Below are 10,361 nucleotides of genomic sequence, written 5' to 3' on the forward strand. Positions count from 1 at the left end.
TTAACATATAAAAATTCCTTTGGAAGCTTCCTTTATCTCTACCCGCCCCCCCCCCCAGATATGTGTCGGCAATCATCCCCCAAGCATATGGCCCACCCATATACATGATATACATCTGAAGGGTCTCATGACTAAGGTTTTATTAGACAGTAATAAATGACATTCTCCTAACAATAGCTAGCCCCCTCAAGGTCCTGGAAACCTTGCTTCCAAATTCCTTAGAGACTTATGCTATCCCTAACCCCCTCCCAACTTGAAAGTATATAATGGGACACTCCTCATGACCCCAGTGCAGCTCTTTCTGTCCTGTCTCTGTGCTTTAATAAAACCACCTTTTGGCACCAAAGATGTCTCCAGAATTCTTTCTTGGGCATCAGCTTCAAACCCTAATGTCTTTCTTACATCATTATCACTTAGGAAATTACAAGAGCTTTAGGAACTCTGGCCAGAGGCAGGGAATGAACACCAAAATATATTTCTTTTTTCTTTTTTAAGATTTTATTTATTTATTTGAGAGAGAGCGAGCACAAGTGGGGGGAGGGACAGAGGGAGAAGCAGATTCCCCACTGAGCAGGGACCCTGATGTGGGGCTCTATCCCAGGATCCTGGGATCATGATCCTAGCCAAAGACAGATGCTTAACGACTGAGCCACCCAGGTGCCCCCAAAATATATTTCTTGTTATATCACACTATCACACACATTGTGTTCAAATGACAAATATAAATAATTAAAATTTGATAATACTTTATTAATATGTTTAAATTTTTTTAAGTAAGGTTTGTTACTCCAAAGTAAATGTGACAATCCGCAGGTAAAATATCACAGTTCTCCCTTATTTCTCTCTCAATTTACATTCCCCTGTTCAGAGGCAACCACTGTTATTTTATTCACTGTATAAGTTGGTATATATCCTTCCAGTCTCTTTCTGGACATTTGCAGACAAAATGTTGTGGGATTGTTGAGTGTGATGGCCAAGAAAGAATTCTTGAGATGTTTTATGGTTCAACTTATTTCATTTAAGCAGCACAGGGACAGGGCCTGTGGGCAGAAAGAGCTGTACTTTTGCTATATGAAGCTGGTGGTTATATGCTTAGTGCTCAAGGGGGAAAGGAGATGCAGGGAATGTTAGATCATAAATGCCTTCTTAGAATTTTTATTCATAAAACTACTTTAGCAAGATTTCCCTGGTGGAAAATCACTGATCACTCAGCTAGATATTTTAACTATCAGTGATATATACAGGCGGTCATGAGACCTTTTAAGAATGTAGCAACTAGCATGTATTTGATCCTTATTAGAACAAGCAGGCTATAGGTGAGCTTTCCAGGCTAAAGGTGAGCATTTTTCTCCTTCTATCCCTCATCAATATGAGTGTACACATACTTGCGGTAGGCAGAATAAAGGCCTACCAAAGATGCCTGTATCCTAATCCCTGAAATCTGTAAATAGGTTAGGTTATATAGCAAAGGGAAACTGAGGTTGCTAATCATCTGACTCTAAAATATATTATCCTTTATCTGGGTGGACCCATGTAATCACAAAGGTCCTTAAATGTGGAAGAGGGAGGCAGAAGAGCTCACAGTAATGAGATGTGAAAAAGACTTGACCTGCCATTGTTGGGTTTGCAGATGGAAGGGGGCCAGGAGCAAGGAATGCAAACAGCCTCTAGAAGCTGGAAATGATGGGAAAACAAATTCTCTCCTGGAGCCTTCAGAAAGGAACACAACCCTACCAACATCTTCATTTTAGCACAGTGAGACTTATTTAGGACTTCTGGCCTCCAGGACTATGAGATAATAAATTCGTGTTGTTTTAAGCCACTAAATTTGCGCTAATTTGTTACGGCAGCAATGGGAAACTAATATAAAGACATTGGGAATTCTTCAATAAATGGCCCATCTAGTTCCCCCAACAGGGAAGTTGAGTCAACAAGCCTTATACGCACGCTCAATTTCCAATTAGCTCTTTCTCATACTTACAATTGTGAGCAGATGGACAAGTATCTCCAAACAGCTAATGAAAGCCTCATGATGAAAGATAAGAGAACAACACTTTTTTTTAAAAAACCTGACGTCTTCAAATCTGTTAATCTTCTCCTGTAGGGCTTCTGAATTTTGTGAATTGATAAGCAAAACCTGCCTCCCTTTCCCATCAAGATGCTGAAATTAGTTTTCTATATTCTTCTCTAATTCTTATGATGTTTTAGTTTTTAAGTTTTAACTCTTCGATTCTCTCTTTCCTATCTGTATTGAGCCTGAGCTGATGGTTTCAGCCTTTTAGGACATATATAGATTACCAATCCCATTATATTATGGTCTCCCCCTCCCTGAATAGTTCTAGCCCTCAAGGTTTTTAAAGAACAAGTAGGTTGATAATTATGAAAGTAAATTGTAAAAATAATGTTTAAAAATATAAAAAATACTACTTAAATATAAAGTTTTAGGATAATGATGATGATGATCAATATTTCCAACAGCCCTGCTCCTCGTTAGTAATCTGTAACTAATTCTTTCTAGTCATCCTTATCTCTGAATTGCTGACTTGCCTTTTGTTCCCCTCCTCATCTCTCAAGCCCCCAGAATCCCAGCAAGGAATTCTGCATTGCCTGGGAAGACCATCATCAGAAAAGGCCTGGGTAGCACAAGGATCTTGTTACTCTATTCAGGACTCTAGCGTCACCCTTTGGAACAACTTTGATAACCGCAGTACTTCCCCACACGGACACAAGCAGATCCTCCCCTTGCTCCACCCTGCTGGGGTTTATTTACCAGACCAGCATTCCAAACAGAAGCTCCATTCACTTCATCTCTCTTTCAGAGGGAAGCAGAAACACACCCTAGGCCATCGTAGAACTGGGTAGGTTTGTTAATCAAAATTTCTTTGGCTTCATCTAACAACAGGGGTGTGTTGAATAAAACTCCCAGAGTCAAGTGTTGGCTCTGCCTCCTTGAAAGGAAAGCAATGAAACAGGAAAGGCATCCAACCGAGATAAAAGCTAAGTTAACAAATGATAGCATTTCCAAAACAAATCTTTGGGCTTGAATGCCCTGGAATGAAATAGAAGAGGAGGGAGTGTCAGAGAAGAGCACAGGCTGAACTCAGCCCTCTGGTTGACAGAAGGCAGGGGGCTGACAGAAGACCTTGCTATAAGATGTGTGTCTTTCTGACAGTTTTCCCAAGAGCCCATCCTGCCACTAGCATTCTGCTCTTCCTGTTCTCCCCATATTTCCTGTCTTCTTCAAGAGGTGCATGCTGAGAGGACATGTTAGGCTATTGTTCTGAGTTTTAAGTTATTTTCACTATTTTGTCTAAGAAAATAATCTATTGGAGAGAAACACAGAGGTAATTGAGAAGAAATAGCTTCATCATTTTAGCATGGAGAAGGAGCGCTGAGAAATGTGGACCAAATGTGATGATAGAAAGCTGTTTGATGGTGGAACAAAATCAAGCTCGTGCCTCGAAGGTCATACATTTGCTCCTATATCCTGGTCAAGCCTCCACTACAAATCACTGGTGATAAGACACACACAGGTCACCTCTCAATCAGAGTGCTGAAGAAACACAGATGGGCCACTTGGGTATGCTGCAGAGAATCATCTCAATGCATGATTTCTTGGTACTTTCTCTGTGTCAAGCATTGTGCTTAGTTGGAAGGGACATATAGATAAGCAAAATACCACTGTGCTCCATGAGCACATTATCCAGCAGAGGAAATGGAAAAGCGGGAACATGTGACCCAGTCACTGAAGAATTTCAACAGGATCTGGCAACTGTGTTCATTAAAACTCTTTCAGTTTCAAGGACTAACTTGAGCTTACCTACAAGTGAAGGTGGATTTTATTGGTGCTATAGTATGGAAAACCAAGCACTGAAAAGGGCGGTGATACAGTGGAGTCTCAGAATCAATTGGAATCAAGGACTTGAATGCTGATATGAACTTTTTTTCCATCTCAAGCAACTGCATCTTCCCCCACCCTCTCTTTCTCTGTAGACTACCTCTTGCTTCTCTACTTAAGTATTCAATAACATTCAGCTATTTGCATTCTTCTTGATTCTAACTCTGAATGTGCTGGAAAGGGTCTCATTGATCTATCTTGACTTATGTTCCCACTTCTGACCAATCCATTGAGGCAAGAGAGCGGACTCATATAAGAGCACAGAAGCTCCAGTGAAAACTTCACAACTACCCTCTTCACCTGGGTAAATGCCTCCAAGTTTTGCCTCTCATAGTCACCTGGTTTCTCTTGGTTATCTGGTTTTTCTGTTTTTCTCATAGTCATATTCAGATTCTCCTTCTCTGCCAAGATCTTTCCAAAATGATCTGTATGTTTTGAACCAGCTTCTCTATAAGACATTGTCTCATGGATCTCCCACCTCAGCCCCATGAACATGAGTCATAAGCTCATGATGTGTATCCACTCCAGACTCCCAGAAGCCAGGCACCCTTGCCTAGACATGAGATTATCCATTAAATAAGCACATGGAGCATCCAAAGTCTGTTAGAATGTGGGTTTGGAGCCCAAAGAAGCATTAAGATTGAAGGCATTGACTCTGAGGGATTATCTGCCTGGAAATGATAGTTGAAGTTGTGGAAGTATATGTAATTACTGAAGAAAAAAATTGTGTATGAGAAGAGGACCAAAAAGAACATGTAGTATCCCACACAAGGAATAGGCAAAGGATAAGAAGCCTTCAGGTAAGAGAAAGAAGATGAAGAGAAGGATGGGGATTTGATTGACTTAGATGACCAACTTGTGGACAACAGACAATCTTAACTCTCCAATGGTCAGCACATGGTAGACTTTCCAGGTCTATGATTTCTCCCAATTTTTCTGTTTCCATTCCTCTATTTCACTCTTGATAACATTTTCCCTTTAGGACTGAGAAAACACATGGATCAATCTCATTTTCTTCCAAGCACCAGGCCTGATAAAAAGGTTTGACTAAGTAGCGGAATGGCTAAGGTGCAAAGTAAAGACTTTTTATTTCCTCATGTATGGATTTTTGTTCAGCTATCCAATAATGTGTTAAAATTTTATATAATTCCATAGTCTCTAGGATTCTAAACAACAAAGTGACAGACTTCCAAGTTTAGGAGACCAAGGTATGCAAGATTGCTTATTATTCTCTAGAAAGTTCTTTCATTATAGGATATCCATTTTTATGTCACCCTGTTGTCCTTTTATTTACACACTTAGCATTTAAACCATAGCAGGAAATGAACAATCTACTGAGAAAAATATAAGTCTGTGTTTGTAATAGCATTCACTGCCTAACTGCTTTGGCCAATTTCCAAGCTTCTGAGTGTATGTCTAAGATGGCCATGCCTAGCAGCTGTGAAAGGATATAATTGTAAATTAATATGGTTGTTGGAGGTCATCAATGATTTAGATAAGGAGTTCCTCTCTCATTAGTGATGTAAAATCTTCCCTAAGTTTTTGAAACTCAAATCCTGTGGGTCAGATTATGGTTCTTTGCCAAGCAAGGTACATGTTCCATGATGCCTTTTTAATAAACAGCTCATGCCATTTTTTCTGCAAAAGCCATTTATCATCAGCTTCTGAAATTAGCAATAAAAGAAAGATTCCAGTGCCTTTTAAAGATTCCCTTCTTTTTGTACTTTGGACAATGAGCCAACTGAATGATATCAGAAGGATCTTTCCAAAGAAACAACAATTAAAATAAGTGGAAGTAACAATTGAGTAGTGGTAACACCACCTTGGAGTATCAATACCAGGCCCACACTCAGAGTATCAATAATACCAGGACCACATTCAGAGTATGAATACTAGCACCACACTCAGTGGGGCACTTCAAATATTTTGTGTCAGGGATCATGGTAACTTCTATCATGTCTGCACTGTACTAACTTTTATATACCCTACTATTTCCTACATATTCCCATTCCTATTTAATCCACAGCTCCTACACTCTTCTTTATGTTAGACATTCCCCTTCTGATGTACTCAAGAGGATCCTCTTAAATGTGGGATCAAATCTGGAAATTGAAAGACAGGAATTTGGGGGCTGAGATAAATTTGAAGAGATGTGTCTGTCTGAGGACCCATGGCCAGAGAGGAATTGGGTAAGATAGCTACTACTTGCAAGGATTAGGGAAAGGCAAAAATGGGTTGCAAAGTAATAAGAACTATGGTAAAGGAATTTGAAATCAAGGTGGGATCACAAGTGAGATATAGGCAGAGAAGAATACAACCAAACTCAAGGCCCTCAAATAGATGGAGTTCCCAGAGCACCCCTTTTTCACAATGGCCTGTGAGTGTTTTAGAAGTAGGAAGCATGATTTATTAGATTAGAATAAACAAGATCTATTTAGTTAAAAATGCAGAACAAAATCAAATGAAGCATTTATAAACTTCACCTTCATTGATGGTTTCCAAATTCTAAATAACACATTGATCCTTAGTGGGGTAATCATTAGTTCTATTTACAAATTATTTCTAGCTTTCATTTTCTAAGCATTGCACTTCATTTCCCCTTTGAATTTTGATGTGGTCATGTGATTATCTTCAGCCAATAATCTTCAAGTGGAAGCCTTACAAGTCAATGTGCAGTTACCACATTCCCTTCCCCCTGCTGTCTAGATGGTGTCTAGACGGTGACTCTGCCAGCTTGAGTCTCTGAGGGTTTACAGTGGGCTAAGCCCTTCTTCTGACCTACTTTGGACATGTAGCATGATCAAGAACCAGGATTCCAGATTAAGGAGACAACAGACATAATTCAAAACGCATGGTCATTTTAGCAAGATCTAAACTGGTGTATAGCCTCTGACTTGGGGGTTGTCTTTACTGCAACAAAACCTATCCTATTCTGATTGATTTGTCAAGGTATGTGTAAACAACTAACAATATCCCATTTCATGAAAGCCAACAGGTGAACCTCACTATAACTGTGCAAGTTTGGTAAGGTGAGGTTAGCTATATTGGTACTGAAAAGTGATTAAAATTTCTGGGATCCAGAGCTCTTGGCTTCGAAGTGAACACTCTCCTTCCAGATCTCCAGATATTGCAAGAAAATTCTTGCTGAAGAACTATATTAAGGTTGAAAGCAACTAACATTTAGCAAAGATCGAGTATTGCCCAGAAAGACAAGCCTCAGTCTTGTTTATATGACCCTATATGGCTTTGTGTAAAAATATGGCATCATGTCCCCCCCACCCCACCCCACACCCAGAGTACCTGAGAGCCAATTCAGCTAGAAAATGTTTGATATGGCCAGCAGAATATTGTAAAGAAAAAAATAATAATTTTCATGCCTTTAGTTTAAGCAAGCACTCTCAGTTTTGCCGCTGCCTTCTAGTCCTTTCTTTTGTATATCCAATTCTTCTCCCTTTCTTCACTTCAACTACATTACTTATGTGGTCCCCGAAGGCACTTGAGTTTGGACCTCTTCAGAGAGGCATGGTGCCTAAGAAGGAAAAAATACATAAGGCCAATGTTCAGGTGTTCGGTGTGACATACAGAAAAGTAGACATGCCTGTTACCAACTTCACTAAGATTGTCTCTCACCATTCTTCAACACCAACCACCAGCATGGCCTGTCTCTTTGCCCTCCCGTAGGTGAAGTTGATGCCAAACCCCTAATCAAGGTGAGCCCAACCAGGTGTATATGAAGAATTTCTTCCATATGACGTGGGGTAAGAATAGAGGGTGTAGTCACACATTTGGGAACAGCAAGTAACATCTTACGCTCTTGCTAGCATATGCAGTATGACTTTATCTCTTCTGCTATGGTTAAATAGGAAAATGGATAAGAGGACATAGGCTCTAAATGTTACCAGAATCAAAGCAGTGAATTCAAACATCCTACTTCACCATTAAGCTCCAGTAGCAATGAGTGTTCCTAGCATCCAAATCTTGGTTTCTAATACCATTCTTCAATAAAAGGACTCCTTGAGGAAATGAGTCATTCTAGGTCTAAGGCTGACAAAATATGAGATCAGCCTGGAGCATCTTGTAGTATCAGAAAGGGAGTGTTCAGAAAATGAAGAATGGGAGCAAGTCAAAGATACTTTGGAGCCAACTGAAAGAACTCCTAGTGGCCAAAACTGGAATAATTTAAGCAACAAAATAAATAACATAGTATTGGATTATAACTAAAGTATAAAATAAATATACATGAGTCCATACTGACCATAAATAAGTGATTGAATAAATAAAAGGGAAAGAAAAGACAAATCTTTCTTTCAGAAGAGTTCCATTAAATATATATAGGTATGTATTTTAATGGAAACATATATATATTTAATAGGACTCTATACCACATTCTCCTAAGAGTGGGCTGAATTTAGTGACATGCTACCAAGGGTAAAGTATGGAAGGGGGAAAATGGTAACTTGACAGTGGAGAAATCTGGCAAACTACTCTGTGAAATGATGAGAAGGGCACTTTACCTCTCTAATATTCTTTCCAGAAACCCATAACCCCAGTCTAACCATGAGAAAAACAGCAGACAGGGCGCCTGGGTGGCTCAGTTGGTTAAGCGACCGCCTTCGGCTCAGGTCATGATCCTGGAGTCCCGGGATCGAGTCCCGCATCGGGCTCCCTGCTCGGCAGGGAGTCTGCTTCTCCCTCTGACCCTCCCCCCTCTCATGTGCTCTCTCTCTCTCATTCTCTCTGTCTCAAATAAATAAATAAAATCTTTAAAAAAAAAAAAAAACAGCAGACAGACCCACATGGGGAAACATTCCACAGGGTACCTGGTTAGTTTGTCTCAAGATTGCCAACATCATTAAAAACAAGGAAAGACTGAGAAACTGTCAGAGATCATAAGAAATGGGGAGACACAATAACTAAATGAAATGTAGTAGATACTGGAACAGAAAGAGGTGGGAGATGGAAAAAACTGGTAATATTTGAATAATATCTGTAGTTTATAGTTATGTTCCAATGATGACTTCTTACTGGTGACAAATGTGCATGGTAATGTAAGTTGTTAACAATAGGAGAGATTGGGTGAGGGGTATACAGGAACTCCCTGTTGCTTACATTTGCAACTGTTTCTTATTTTTCAACTTTTCTATAAATCTAAAATTATTTCAAAATAAAAATTCCATTTAAAAAGATTCTGCTTTATATAGTGATGAAAAAAGATCTCATTTGTACCTTCAAGGAGTTCTTAGCCTAAGGGAGATACGACTAACCATAGTGATATTGGGAACTGCTGGATAGTCACCAAAATTCCTTCCCTTCCTTAGCATACAGCTAGACCACATTTCCCAGCTTCCTTTGCTGGTAAGTGTGGTCATGTTTACTGAACCTGACCAATGAAATATGAGTGAAATATGAGCTACTTCAGGCTTAGCTTGCAAACACTTCCTGCTTATGCTTCTTCACATTCTCTCCTCATTTTGGCTGATGAGGACTGAGACAATGACATCAGCCTTGGAAGCCACTTACTGAAGACCGAAGACACCAGAGCTGTCGTCAGCCCAGGTTCAAAATTAATGATGTAAGGGAGAGCTATCTCTGACCTAGAATCCCCACGTTGAGTCTTGCATGGCTAAGAAATAAGCTTCTATTGTGTCGAACCATTCAATGTTTGGTTGTTTGTAACGTTGTCTGCCATTCAAACCCATTAAGATAATGTAGAAAGGGCCTCATAGTGGTGGGAATGGAGCACCAGGTCACAGAGAAGAAGGGTCTTTAGTAGACAGGGTTGGGGGTGGCAGGCAGAGAGAAAATGGCTCAGAAAAAGCTTTCATGGAAGAGGTAGTATTTGACTTGGACCTTTGGGGACAAGTTAAGTATTCCAGGCAGAGGTAATAACACAAAGACAGCCACAAGGGCAGTTTTTTAATTATTTTTGCACCACATGAGGTCTGGCTGACTTCATGAGGTCATAACACCTCCCCCCTTCTAGGAGGACTGAGGTCACTTGCAGCCATCCCAGGGTTTACTACAGACATTTTTGCTCCATTAGATAGGCAGTTCCTCAGCCTCTAGTTCCTCTGTTGAGTAACAGGGTAATATTTGAGTTACCATCCTGAGTTATCATACTCATTGATTCAACAAATATTATTGAACGCCTATTATATGCCAGATTCTGTTATAGAAACAGCAGTTTATGTGATGGATGAGAATCCTGGTCAGGGAGTAGGGAGTAAGGGGCCAATATGGAGCATGAGAAGAAATAAGGTAATGAATAAATAAGAAAAATAATTTTGGACAAAGAAAGTGTTATGAAAATGGTGACTATATTTTATTGTCTACACTAAGACACTTTTAAAAAAAATGAAAGGAGATATGCTAGGACAACAGGTATAAACCAGGCTATACTAGGCAAACCAAGAAATATGGTCACCTTGGCTATGGAGATAATAAAATCAGACGGTGGTAGGCC

Source organism: Mirounga angustirostris, unplaced genomic scaffold, assembly GCF_029215605.1.
Source record: "Mirounga angustirostris isolate CCGP_5_RB_7025 unplaced genomic scaffold, mMirAng1.0.hap1 SCAF_1, whole genome shotgun sequence".
In the NCBI taxonomy this organism is placed as follows: domain Eukaryota; kingdom Metazoa; phylum Chordata; class Mammalia; order Carnivora; family Phocidae; genus Mirounga; species Mirounga angustirostris.